Raw genomic sequence first — 15,182 nt, 5'->3', positions numbered from 1 at the left:
CCCTCCCCATTCCCCCCCACACATTATACATGCTAATCATAATGCCCCCTTTCTTCTTCCCAACCCTTATCCCTCCCTTCCCTCTCATTCTCCCCAGTCCCTTTCCCTTTGGTAACTGTTAGTCCATTCTTGGGTTCTGTGATTCTGCTGCTGTTTTGTTCCTTCCATTTTTCTTTGTTCTTATATTCCACATATGAGTGAAATCATTTGGTATTTGTTTTTCTCTGCTTGCCTTATTTCACTGAGCATAATACCCTCTAGATCCATCCATGTTGTTGCAAATGGTAGGATTTGTTTTCTTCTTATGGCTGAATAATATTCCATTGTGTATATATACCACATCTTCTTTATCCATTCATCTAGTGATGGACATTTAGGTTGCTTCCATTTCTTGACTATTGTAAATAGTGCAGCGATAAACAAAGGGTGCATCTGTCTTTTTCAAACTGGGCTGCTAAATTCTTAGGGTAAATTCCTAGAAGTGGAATTCCTGGGTCAAATGGTATGTCTATTTTGAGTTTTTTGAGAAACCTCCATACTGCTTTCCACAATGGTTGAACTAATTTACATTCCCACCAGCAGTGTAGGAGGGTTCCCCTTTCTCCACAACTTGCCAACATTTGTTGTTTGTCTTTTGGATGTTAGACATCCTTACTGGTGTAAGGTGTTATCTCATTGTGGTTTTAATTTGCATTTCTCTGATGACTGCAGATGTGGAGCATCTTTTCATGTGTCTGTTGGCCATCGGAATTTCTTCTTTGGAGAACTGTTCAGCTCCTCTGCCCATTTTTTAATTGGATTATTTGCTTTTTGTTTGTTGAGGTGCATGAGCTCTTTATATATTTTGGATGTCAAACCTTTATCAGATCTGTCATTTACGAATATATTCTCCCATACTGTAGGGTACCTTTTTGTTCTATTGATGGTGTCCTTTGCTGTACAGAAAAGCTTTTCAGCTTGATGTAGTCTCACTTATTCATTTTTGCTTTTGTTTCCCTTGCCTGGGGAGATATGTTCATGAAGAAGTCACTTGTGTTTATGTCCAAGAAATTTTTGTCTATGTTTTTTTCTAAGAGTTTTATGGTTTCATTACTTACATTCAGGTCTTTGATCCATTTTGAATTTACTTTTGTGTATGGGGTTAGACAGTGATCCAGTTTCATTCTCTTACATGTAGCTGTCCAGTTTTGCTAGCACCATCTGTTGAAGAGACTGTCATTTCCCCATTGTACGCCAGTGGCTCCTTTATCATATATTAATTGACCATATATGTTTGGGTTAATATCTGGAGTCTCTGTTCTGTTCCACTGGTCTGAGCTCTGTTCTTGTGCCAGTACCAAGTTGTCTTGATTACTATGACTTTGTAGTAGAGCTTGAAGTTAGGGAGTGAGATCCCCCCCACTTTATTCTTTCTTCTCAGTATTGCTTTGGCTATTTGGGGTCTTTGGTGTTTCCATATGAATTTTTGAACTATTTGTTCCAGTTCGTTGAAGAATTTTGTTGGTAATTTGATAGGGATTGCATCAAATCTGTATATTGCTTTGGGCAGGATGGCCATTTTGACGATATTAATTCTTCCTAGCCAAGAGCATGGGATGAGTTTCCATTTTTTAGTGTCCTCTTTAATTTCTCTAAAGAGTGTCTTATAGTTTTCAGGGTATAGGTCTTTCACTTCCTTGGTTAGGTTTATTCCTAGGTATTTTATTCTTCTTGATGCAATTGTGAATGGAATTGTTTTCCTGATTTCTCTTTCTATTAGTTCATTGTTAGTGTATAGGAAAGCCACAGATTTCTGTGTGTTAATTTTGTATCCTGCAACTTTGCTGTATTCCAATATCAGTTCTAGTAGTTTTGGAGTGGATTCTTTAGGGTTTTTTTTATGTACAATATCATGTCATCTGCAAATAGTGACAGTTTAACTTCTTCTTTACCAATCTGGATTCCTTGTATTTCTTTGTTTTGTCTAATTGCCATGGCTAGGACCTCCAGTACTATGTTGAATAACAGTGGGGAGAGTGGGCATCCCCGTCTTGTTCCCAATGTCAGAGGAAAAGCTTTCAACTTCTAGCTGTTCAGTATGATGTTAGCTGTGGGTTTATCATATATGGCCTTTATTATGTTGAGGTACTTGCCCTCTATGCCCATTTTACTGAGAGTTTTTATCATGAATGGATGTTGAATTTTGTTGAATGCTTTTTCAGCATCTATGGAGATGATCATATGGTTTTTGTCCTTCTTTTTGTTGATGTGGTGGATGATGTTGATGGATTTTCGAACGTTGTACCACCCTTACATCCCTGGGATGAATCCCACTTGGTCATGGTGTATGATCCTTTTGATATATTTTTGAATTCGGTTTGCAAATATTTCGTTGAGTATTTTTGCATCTACGTTCATCAGGGATATTGGTCTGTAGTTTTCTTTTTTGGTGGGGTCTCTGCCTGGTTTTGGTATTAGGGTGATGTTGGCTTCATAGAATGAGTTTGGGAGTATTCCCTCCTCTTCTATTTTTTGGGAAACTTTAAGGAGAATGGGTATTATGTCTTCTCTCTATGTCTGATAAAATTCTGAGGTAAATCCATCTGGCCCAGGGGTTTTGTTCTTGGGTAGTTTTTTGATTACTGCTTCAATTTCTTTGCTCATAATTGGTTTGTTTAAATTTTATGTTTCTTCCTTGGTCAGTCTTGGAAGGTTGTATTTTTCTAGGAAGTTGTCCATTTCTTCTAGGTTTTCCAGCTTGTGATCATGTAGGTGTTCATAGTATTCTCTAATAATTCTTTGTATTTCTGTGGAGTCTGTCATGATTTTTCCTTTCTCGTTTCTCATTCTGTTGATGTGTGTTGATTCTCTTTTTCTCTTAATAAGTTTGGCTAGAGGCTTATCTATTTTGTTTATTTTCTCAAATAACCAGCTCTTGGTTTCATTGATTTTTTTCTATTGTTTTATTCTTCTCAATTTTGTTTATTTCTTCTCTGATCTTTATTATGTCCCTCCTGCTGACTTTAGGCCTCATTTGTTCTTCTTTTTCCAATTTCGATAATTGTGACATTAGACTATTCATTTGGGATTGTTCTTCCTTCTTTAAGTATGCCTGAATTGCTATATACTTTCCTCTTAAGACTGCTTTCACTGCGTCCCAAAGAAGTTGGGGCTTTGTGTTGTTGTCATTTGTTTCTATATATTCCTTGATCTCTATTTTAATTTGTTCATTGATCCATTGATTATTTAGGAGCATGTTGTTAAGCCTCCATGTGTTTGTGAGCCTTTTTGTTTTCTTTGTACAATTTATTTCTAGTTTTATACCTTTGTGGTCTGAAAAGTTGGTTGGTAGGATTTCAATCTTTTGGAATTTACTGAGGCTCTTTTTGTGGCCTAGTATGTGGTCTGTTCTGGAGAATGTTCCATGTGCACTTGAGAAGAATGTGTATCCTGTTGCTTTTGGATGTAGAGTTCTATAGATGTCTATTAGATACATCTGTCCTAGTGTGTTGTTCAGTGCCTCCATGTCCTTACTTATTTTCTGTCCAGTGGATCTATCCTTTGGAATGAGTGGCGTGTTGAAGTCTCCTAAAATGAAAGCATTGCATTCTATTTCCTCCTTTAGTTCTGTTAGTATTAGTTTCACATATGCTGGTGCTCCTGTGTTAGATGCATATATATTTATAATGGTTATATCCTCTTGTTGGACTGAGCCCTTTATCATTATGTAATGTCCTTCTTTATCCCTTGTTACTTTCTTTGTTTTGAAGTCTGATACTAGTATTGAACACCTGCTTTTTTCTCCCTATTGTTTGCATGAAATATCTTTTTCCATCCCTTGACTTTTAGTCTGTGCATGTCTTTGGGTTTGAGGTGAGTCTCTTGTAAGCAGCATATAAATGGGTCTTGCTTTTTTATCCATTCTATTACTCTGTGTCTTTTGATTGGTGCATTCAGTCCATTTACATTTAGGGTGATTATTGAAAGATATGTACTTATTGCCATTGCAGGCTTTAGGTTTTTTGGTTACCAAAGGTTCAAGGTTAGCTTCTTTAGTATCTTACTGTCTAACTTAACTCGCTTATTGAGCTGTTATAAACACTGTCTGGTGATTCTTTATTTCTCTCCCTTCTTATTCCTCCTCCTCCATTCTGTATCTGGTAGTTGTTTTATTCTGTGCTCTTTTGTGTTTCCTTTAACTGCTTTTGTGGGTAGTTGATTTTATTTTTTTCCTTTAGTTAGTATTTGGTTTGTCTGCTTTCTTTGCTGTGATTTTATTTTCTCTGGAGACATCTGTTTAGTCTTAGCAGTACTCCCATCTAGAGCAGTCCCTCTAAAATACCCTGTAGAGGTGATTTGTGGGAGGCAAATTCCCTCAAGTTTTGCTTGTCTGGGAATTGTTTAATCCCTCCTTCATATTTAAATGATAATCGTGCTGGATACAGTATTCTTGGTTCAAGGCCCTTCTATTTCATTGCATTAAATATACCATGCATTCTCTTCTGGCCTGTAAGGTTTCTGTTGAGAAGTCTGATGATAGCCTGATGAGTTTTCCTTTGTAGGTGACATTTTCCTCTCTCTAGCTGCCTTTAAAACTCTGTCCTTGTCCTTGATCTTTGCCATCTAAATTATTATGCGTCTTGGTGTTGTCCTTCTTGAGTCCCTTCTGTTGGGATTTCTGTGTACTTCCGTGGTCTGAATGATTATTTTGCTCCCCCAGTTTGGGGAAGTCTTCAGCAATTATTTCCTCAAAGAGACTCTCTATCCCTTTTTCTCTCTTTTCTTCTTCTGCTACCTCTATAATGCAGATATTGTTCTTTTTGGATTGGTCACACAGTTCTCTTAATATTGTTTCATTCTTGAGATCCTTTTCTCTCTCTCTGCATCAGCTTCTATGGTTCCTGGTCTCTGGTTTCTATTCTATCAATGGCCTCTTGCATCTTATCCATTCTGCTTATAAATCCTTCCAGATATTGTTTCATTTCTGTAATCTCCCTCTGGACCTCATCCCTTAGCTCTTACATATTTCTCTGCAGCTCTGTCAGCATGGTTATGACCTTTATTTTGAATTCTTTTTCAGGAAGATTGGTTAGGTTTATCTCCTTCTCAGGGGTTGACTCTGTGATTTTGGTCTGTATCAAATTCTGCCTTTTCATGGCGATAGAGTTAGTTGTGCGGAGCTGGCGTGTGTGTCAGCTGGGAGAACGTCCCTTCTTGATGGTTTGTGGCCTTCCTCTCCTGGGAGAACAGCGACCTCTAGCGGCTTGTGCTGGGCAGCTGGGTGCAGACAGGGCCTCTGATTCTTGCCTGGCCACTGTGGAGTTAAGCTCCGCCGTTGCTGTGGGCAAGGCCGGCCTCAGTGTGCTGCTCCAATATGGCAGAGCTGCGTCGGAGCTGAAACAGGTGGGAGGCTGTTTATCGCCGTGAGGGGACTCCGAGCTGTGCTGCCGCCCAGGGGGTTAGAGTACCCGGAGTTCCTGGGATTCCCAGCTGCTGGGCTAAGTGTCCCAGGACGCTTCAGTCCAGCTGTGGGGTCCCTGTCCCTTTAAGACTTTCAAAAAGCATTTGCTTTTCTTTGTCCCCAGGGTGCCAGCTGCGGGGACCCGCTCACAGGTCTTACTGTCCCATTTCCCTAGTATCCAGCACACCATGCACTGAGTCTGTGCTCTAGTGTGGATGGCTAGGGCTGGCTATTTAGCAGTCCTGGGCTCCCTCTCCCTCCCCACTCCAACTCCTCTCCTCCCACCAGGAGCTGGGGTGAGGGGCGCTCAGGTCCCGCCGGGCCGTGGCTTGTATCTTACCCACTTCGCGAGATGCTGGGTTCTCGCAGGTGTAGATGTAGTCTGGCTGTTGTCCTGTGTCGTCCAGTCTCTCTTTTAGGAATAGTTGTATCTATTGTATTTTCAAAAATATATATGGTTTTGGGAGGAGATTTCCGCTGCTCTACTCATGCCGCCATCTTGGCTCCGCCCTGGTACTCCTCTTTTAAAAAAATGTCCCTGGCTACCCTCTAAGGTTTATTCTTAAAAAGAAACATAGGAAATATTTTGTTAGAATATCACATTTTTGAAAAACTGGAATTCTGATTGAGATGGAATAAAAGTAATGGATTAATTTGGAGAATTGGCATATTTTAGTATAGAGTTTTCAAAAATCAGAGAACCTGATATGACTTTCCATTTACTCAAGTCTTCTCTCATTTCCCCCAGTGGTTTTATAACTTTACAATTTCTGAATATATGCACACACTTTAATGAAGCATAGTGATTTGCAGCACTAAGTCAGAGTGTCTGGATTCCAAATTCAACTATGCCATATACTAGTCAGGTAACCTGTTCCTTCACCTTTGGATGCTTCATTTTCCATTCTGTAATACCAGGTGTGATGATAATAGTATCTCCTAGAGTTATTGTGAAGATTAAACAGGTTAATATATGTAAAATGCTTCAGATAGTATCTGACATGTCATTAGTACCATATAAATACTACCCTATTGTATGTATATATACTGTACACATTTCATGTTTCTTACTAAATTCATGTTTTTTAATATATGTACTGTTATTAAAAACTGGATTATTTACCCCTATTTTCTTCTTATTGGTTGTTATTTTATTGATTTTCATTATGGAGTACAATCTCGATAAACACTAAACTTTGAAATTTCAGCCTCCAGATAACTCCCCTTTCCTGTGAATCACTGTCATTTCCCATAGCTTCTTTTCTAAGTATTTTGTGTCACTTAGAGCAAAATGATAAACAGAAAATGTGTGTGATGCTTTTGAAAGGTCAAATAAGATAAAATCAACAGCTGGTCTATTGGAAATACTATTGGAATAGACAGTCCTCTTGAAAAACTGATGAAAGAGAAAGCAGCTGAAATGCTCCCACACACATAAAAAAAGGGACTTTACAAAAGATTGTAAATATCCAAGAAGTTTAAAAATTATGAGAATACTCAAAGTTAGGTAACCTGTCAATAAAGTGAAAATCTTGACAAAGTAGGATATTACTTAAGAAATATAAACTATGAAAACTAATACAAGAAGCAGAAAACTTGAGCTGATCAACAACAGTGGAAGAAATGAGAAATGCTACCAATGTTCTACCTCTGATAAAAAGCACCAGGTCAAGATGCATTTAAACATAGATTCTATTCAAAACTTTCATAGAGATAATGTTGTTTATGGAACATTGAAAAAGATGGAAAACTTTGGAACTCATTCTACGAGGCTAACATAATTATGAAACCAAATTAAGTGAGGAATACCAGAAGAAAAGAAAAAAACTATAGGCCAATCTTAATAATGAAATAAATGCAAAAATCCTAAATAAAACATTAGTAAACAATGTAACAGCATTTTAAAAATTGAATGTACCAAATCAAATAGATTTTACTCCAGGAATGCAAAGATAATTCATTGTATTAAGACATGAGCCTCTTAAGATTTATAGCTAAGTAATGAGTAAATCTTTAAATATTTTATAGCATTTACCTCCCAATATTATCCTACTTTGTTCCTTTGTTTGGTCATTTCTACCTAGAACATTTTCCTTTCTATCCAGAAAACACCTACTTCTCTTTAAAAACTCAGCTCCTGTCTTCTTTGGGTTTCCTTCTCTGACCCCTCCCCCGCTGAGGCTAAGAAGCTGCTTACTCGTGTGTACTTCCACAAAACCTTGTATTTACCTCTAATACAACATTTATCACACGGTTTTGTGATTTCTAGTTAACCTGTTTGTCTCTTCTACCAAACTATGAGCTATTGAGATAGAGCCAATTCTTTTGTTTTATGGAAGGCCAGCACATAAAAAATCTGGCAGAATCAATTGAGAAATATACATAGAACCAGACTGGAAATAAAAATGTTAGCTGTAAAAGCTATATTGGAAGACCATGACTTAATGAGTTTCTAGACTGGAATTCCTAATACTTCACCTTAAAATTAAACTTCCCTATCCTGTTATAGGCAAAATTGGGCAATCTCAGGCCTCCCTACAAGCACCAGCTTCTTACCACATGGTAGAAAACAGACTATTGTTAACCTTCTCTGTACAGAGTCCAGAAGATGCTGAGCCATGCATATCCCATTTCTTCTTCCAAATGTATTAATCAATTCAGTTATTTCTCCCATGAGTAAGTGAAGGGTAAATAAAGAGAAACGTCAGGAATGTTATTCTAGCTGAAGTTCTGCATGGAAACATGAAGCCAGAGAAAACAGTTGGTAGTCCTCAGTAATGGCTCCCTAACTTTAAAGTTTTTCTTTTAGGACTGCCTACAATTTCAGAGATAAATTTCAATTGCAGCAACTAAAGTTAGCCTAAGAGCTCTAATATAATCGGTAGGCCTTCATTTTTTAATTTATAATTGTATTTGTATGCTCTCTTAAATTTTTGTTGAAATAGGTGGGGTAAGATAAGTAACCAAAAAGTACATACAATTTCCTCAAGTTTATTTACATTCTATTATGTTCTCTGTACTTTTTTCTAGTTAATTTACTCAAGGTTGCTTTCAAGGACACTCTTAACCAGGTGAACTCTTCTTTGTGTAGCCTCATGAGACTGAATAAGAAGGAATTGTCATCCCCATGTACAGATCCTGGATCTGTTCGGCCCAACAACATGCTTTGCTAAACAGGCAGACAAGGGGAGGCCTGGTAAAAGCTAGAGAACAAAGACACTCTTGGACTACAAGCCCATTCACTTAGCATTTGCATCAGTAGCTTTTTTCTCTGCTACTGACACAACTAGTAGCTAGATAAATTCTGGAGATCTAATGCACAGCATAGTGATTATAGTCAATAATAGTGTATTATATACTTAAATTGCTAAGAGACTAAATTTTAAATGTTCTCAACACACACAAAAAAATGATAATTGTGATGTGATGGAGGTTTTAGGTAAAACTGTTATGTTGCAGTATATAAATATCAAGTCAAGACATCATACACCTTAAACTTACACAATGTCATGTTAATTATATCTCATTAAAAAAATAAAGATATATCATAATTTATTTTCACCTGTTTGTGGATATTTAAGTTATTTCCAGTTTTTGGTTATTCAAAATAAAGCTGAATGTTTGGATACACGTCTTTGTATGGATGTCATTTCATTTCTCTTGTGTAAACACCTAGGAATGAATAGCTGGGTCTTATGGTTTGTGTATGTATAATTTTTAAAATTGAGATATAATTGACATATAACAATATACTAGTTTTGGGTGTACAACATAACGATTAGATGTTTGTATATAATGAGAAATGATAGCTTCAATAAGTCTAGTTGACATCCATTACCACTCAGGGTTAACAATTTTTTTTCCTGTGATAAGAACCTTTAAGATCTACTATCTTAGCAACTTTCAAATATACAATAGAGCATTAATAACTATAGTCAACATGCTGTACTTCACCTCCCCAGGGCTTACTTATTTAATGAATGTACTTGTTTGTTCTTTCTAAGATTGCTTTGGCTATTTGAAAGCAACTTTCTTAAACCTTCAAATCTTATTGAGGACAGGCTCTTATTTCCCATCTTCTCCTTTTGCATCACTTTCCCTGTATGTTTTCTTCTCTTACTCCTCTTCTTTTAAGCATTTTTTCTTTCTACTTCTATCTTCATCTTCCTTCTTTTCACTTTTCTCCTTCATATATCATTTTTTTTTCTGTATTTAACACAAATTATGGGTTGCTTTTAACTTAAGCAGCAAAGTGAGAATATAGGTAAATGCAGCTTTAGAGAAATTATCTGTGGTTCCAGGGTACAGATATCTGAGAATCTAGGAATAGTATTTAAAAATGCAATGAAAAAATTAATTGGACTGCCAATACGTAAAATGATGCCTGAGATGAAAGGAAGCTAAGAGTATAGCTCTTCCCTAATGAAATATATACCAAATATCCCTAGGGAATATCCCAATGGGAATGTGGTTGTGATACTGTGATTTATAACAAGAAATACATACTTGGGCTTCCTCCTGGTTCCTGGCGCAGAGCTCTAAAACCCCTGGAATTCCTGTGATGAGAGAGAGAAAACTTTGTTAAACTTTGCTTTGTTAATGAGGTGACTTTCTTTTTTAGTTTTTTATTGAAACATAGTTAATACATGATATTATATTGGTTTCAAATGAACAACCTAGTGAATTGACAATATATAGATTACTAAATCTATATATTGTCACCATGGTAAGTGTAGTTACTGTCAGTGAGATGACTTGGAAAGCACTTAAGGATAGGGTCTGGTCACCAGTGGAGCCAGCTATGTGATTTAAAGTCCCATCTTCCCCAACCCCTTGTCGGGGGCAGGTGGGGGTTTGGGGGAGAGGTGGGAAGAGAGGCTGGAGATTGAGTTCAATCACCAATGCCCAATGACTTAATCAATGATGCCTATGTAGTGAAGCCTCTATAAAAACCCAGAAGGACAGGTTTCAGAGAGCTTCCAGGTTGGTAAACATGGAGATTTGGGGGGAGTGGTGTGCTTGGAGAGAGCCTGGAAGTTTCTTGCTCCTTTTCCCCATACCTTGCCCTATGGATTTCTTCCATCTGGCTGTTCCTGAGTTATATCCTTTTATAATAAACTGATAATCTACTAAGTAAAATGTTTCTCTGAGTTCTGTGAGCCATTCTAGCAAATTAATGGAACCCAAGGAGGAGCATCATTGGAGCCTCCAACCTATGGGCTGTTGGTCAGAAGTACAGGCAATAACTTGGACTTGAAATTGGCATCTGAGGTGATGTGGTCCTAGGTTGGGGCAGCAGGCAGTTTTGTAGGACTGAGCCCTTATCCTGTGGGATCTGAAGCTGTCTGGGGTGGATAGTGTCAGAATTGAGCTGAATTGTAGGATACTTAACTGGTATCAGAGAATTCCTAAGTCTGGGGAAAAACCCACACACTGGAATTGGGTGTAGAATCTTAGTGATACACTCATCCTTGGAGTAATTTATAAGTAAATAGTAAAATTCTGGTTAGGAAAAACTAAGAGAACAATACTTCTACAGGCTTCAGGTGACCTGTTCGTAATTTCCAATGATGATGGAGACTTCCACTAAATCCAGAATTGAGGGAATTTGGGGACATTATAATGTAATCATGACATGATTTTTGGTATGTGCCGAGGTTCCTCTTAGCCAAAAGTAATTTGATCTAGCTTTTTGGTGAAAATACCTTAGGTAGAGGTGTGAGTGCTGAAAGATTTAACTAACTGTCTTGGGAGGACTACCTAACAGTAAAAGGCTGATGCCAGGCAGGTAGCCCTTGCCCAGTAAAGATTGTTGAAGCAATCTGCCTACTACCCACTTTTTTGTTGTTGTTGCTGAGCTATGTTGTCTGGTTGGGTTTTGATCCAGTACCACTCTATTCCAGCAGGTATGTTTATTAAGCAGAATAGGACTATTCTCAACTGTTATACTATTCTACCTCAACCAATCACATGTGTAGGCAGAAAGCATGACCAAAAAAGAAAAGACAGTTCTAAATAACTCTCTATATAATCTGACTTTGGATTTCATATGCAACCTAAGGAAACAGCATTTTGTAAGATAGGACATAACATGATCTCAGTAGTTCTACAGCTATTTAGCTTCAGTTAATTCAACTTATTCTGAGGTGTTTGTCAGAACTCTTTTAGAGCGGTGCCAACAGCATTTCTATACTTACCTGTGTGGGATGAAGGTAAGAGAAAATTTTTTTGACTTGCTGAAATGTACTTTGGCTTGAAAGTTATAAAATGCTACACTGATATGAAACCGATACTTTGGAGATTAGATTATAGGTAAAGTGACTATATAACTTATTGTCCAAATCTGATACTTTTGAGAATGAAAGAAAACAAACTAATAATCATGCTGGGGCAGCAGAAACCAAACAAACCCTAATCATAAACCATATTTGTATAAACATATTAGGATTTTGAAAGTAGAGGAAGAGGTTCTGGAGAGTTCTCTCTGCATCTATTTTCTTACTTTCCTTCACATTTCCCTAGAGTTTCCTAATGTCTCCTTCAATATTCCTAGCCACTTTTCCTCATTCTTATCCACTAGAATGTGAACTGAATTCAATGCAAAAATGTTAAAACTAGTTCCACACATACTTGAAATTCAGCTGCTATCTCTACTCGGCAACAAAACAGGTATAGTTTTGGGGAAACTACAGAATGGCTTACCAGTATGACTGCTGAAGGTACAGCATTTATGTAGAAGGTAAGTCTGCATTTCCTATTTTCCTTTACAGAAGGTACTTTATACCTTCTTTCTGGTGTATAAAAAGTCAACAGTGTTAGAATGTTAATTAGCAATCGAATGAAGTTTTATGCAAAGCAGCTTTTTGCTCAATTAAGTACTCTTGATGCTCTTTTAAAAATTGAGATATAACTGACACATAATGTTGTGTATCTAAGGTACACAATGTGTTAATTTAATACACTTATATTTTGCAGTATGATTAATACTGTAGTGTTAGCTAACACCTCTATCATGTCACATAATTATCATTTCTCTTTTGTGGTAAAAGTACTCCTGTGGTGTTTCTATCCCATGTGTCACTCACATGGCTTTTCATACTCCCCGAAGCAAAGAGAGAACAAGAACAAGTCTGCCTTATTCATAAATTTGTGTATCTGTGCTGCTTTAGATGTACACACCATGCATGTCAGAAGACATAATCATGTCTTCATAAAGTTAAAGAAAGATATAAACCTGTGACAGCCAGACTAGTGCCCTCTGGGAGCTCAAAAGAGTATCAGCAGTTTCACATCAGACAGAGAGGTCAAAGCGACTGCAAACAGTGGGAGAAAGATATGCTCTCAAGTAACTTGTGAAAACTGACTTTTAAAGTGGGAAATGGTGTCATTGCCTATAAATTGGATAAATACTTGTTCTCAAGGTCCTGGTATGAATAGAATCTAGGAATTGAAGGGGAACTGAAAAATGCCACCCCAAAATGTGCCCTGAAATAATCAAAATGTAGATTATTTTGAGCTGAAGTCAGTCAATATCCAGCAGTCTCAAGAAAAACTTTCCCTTTCCCTTAAGTACCTAAAAAAATTTAGATAGGAGGCCTGGCCCAGGAAAAGAGCTATTATCAGAGGTAACTTTTTATCTTTATCCATACAAAGACTTATTTGTATGGCAGGGCAAACATCTAGTTACCAAACATTTGCTCTTCTTATCATCCTGTGGATTACTCTCCTCCTCTTTGAAGTCCCAGGCCCCTGTTCCATTCCTTAGCTCAGGATGCCATATAAGCCTCAACTGCCTCACTTGTCCTTGAGTTTCATATCTTTGGCGCTCCTGTTCATACAAAGTTAAATTTGTTTTTCTCCAATTGATCTATCATACATATGTTTAATTATTTGGCCAGCCAAAGAAACTAAAAGGGAAGAAGGGGAGTATTTTTCTCCCCTTTGTGGCTGGTGACCAAGAGGGACCTCACTGGCTGGACACTGCTGGCTCCAGGTCTGCTGCAGCTGAGAGATCCTGGGACCTCTGGCAAAAGCCAGTAGAAGATAAGAATTCTTACTACATCACTCTCCCAGATCTCTGCCTACAAGATCTGATGGAAGCAAGAGTGGCGAGAATCCATTTCTTTTTGTAGATTTAGATTAGCAGGAAAAAATATTTGTATGAACTAGTTCCTTGGGAATAGTGACTCTGGTAAAGATTTGGTTTAAGTACTCTTGTTTTCTGTTGATCCCTTTCCTCCCAGAGATGGTCCTTGTTTTCTTTTGTCTCTGTTGTCTTGTGTGTCCTGAAAGCTTGGCCTTGTGACCATCTGGTCTCCACCAACCAAAGTATGCATGTACTGGTATGCATCTGTCAGACAGCTGAATAGGTTGTTGATCTAATAAGAAAAACCTACTTGAGCTAGACTGGGTGCAGTGTGAGGCAGCGTTCCCCTTCTCCAACTCTGCCAGCTCTCAGAGGACTCTATCAAAAGGGGTCTTAATCCACAAAAGGCCTTTGACCTGTCAACCTTAACTGTCTCAGTGCTAGAAAAGTCCCATTCCAGTAGCACCTGCCCGATGTCACTGATTAGTGAGTCTGTGACTGGATGTGTTTTACGTACTTGTGGGAAACCAGAGACACCATTTTCACTACACCATTCTTACTGCCTGTAACAACAAAGCTCTTTGCTCTCTTAGTCTAATCTGGGAGTGGACATCCTGGATTTTGTGAGGACAGCATCTTTGGCACTCTCTTTTGGGATGCTGCTTGCATCCATGGTTAAGCCATAAAAAAGCTTATTGGTTTGAGTTGCTATTAAGATTAATATAAGACCCAACTTGTCAATGGCTACATGATGGATCCTTTGAATTGGCTGTATTTGAAAGATAAGACATTTAGGGAACTCTCATCCTAAACAATTGTCTTATTGGTACCTATGGAAAGGGTAAGTTAAAAAGAGGACACAAAGCATAACAGCTAGCCTTAGGGACCCCCTTAACAAGATGAAAGAACAGAAATGTACTTAGAACAAAAATTAATGTCTACTTCCAACATAAATTCCTCTTCTCAAAATTCGATCCCATCTTCCAGTTTTAACTTCCAAGATTTACAGCTAGTACTCCAGCCTGATCTCCAGGTCTAGGATATACAGGTATATGCTAGTATTTTTAGTAAATACTAAAAGCCAGGAAGTGAATCTAGCAAAATCACCTGAGACAGGCAGTAGGGCTTGCTTTTCTGTTTTTTATAACTCCTCGTACTTGCCAGGACTCTGTAATCAGGCTCTTCAGGTCAGCTTCAGGCCTTCCTATGCAATGTCCTGAATGGATATATCCTAGAACCCCTCTGAAAAAATTCATGTCCCAAGGGCAGCAGCAGATCTTTTAAATTACAAAGCCTTTTTTACCTCCATTTTTGAAAGGTCTTACCAAATTTAGAGAAGGGTTAGAAAGGTCAGTGGCCATTTACAACCCCATTGGAACTTGATTAGCTGCTATGGGATGTTCTTCCCACCCACGGTTGTACTATAGTTAACAGACAAGCCAAACGGCTTCCTGAGGAAATCTCCCCTCCTCTGCCTCAAGAAAACATGACCAGAATTTCTCACAGGCCCTCCTATAGATGATCAACTGAAGGCTGAGGTTCAGGGACTTGTACAAGCAGTTGTAGAGGCTTTTTCCCTCTAAGGTGAATTGGTCTAAGGTTGAATTGTATTCTCAGAAAGAACGCCTTTGTTAAAATGGTTTATATAGACATCAC

This window comes from Manis javanica, chromosome 2, assembly GCF_040802235.1.
Source record: "Manis javanica isolate MJ-LG chromosome 2, MJ_LKY, whole genome shotgun sequence".
Classification (NCBI taxonomy): Eukaryota; Metazoa; Chordata; class Mammalia; order Pholidota; family Manidae; genus Manis; species Manis javanica.
The sequence above is the reverse complement of the archived record's forward strand: the minus strand, read 5'-3'. Positions refer to the sequence as shown.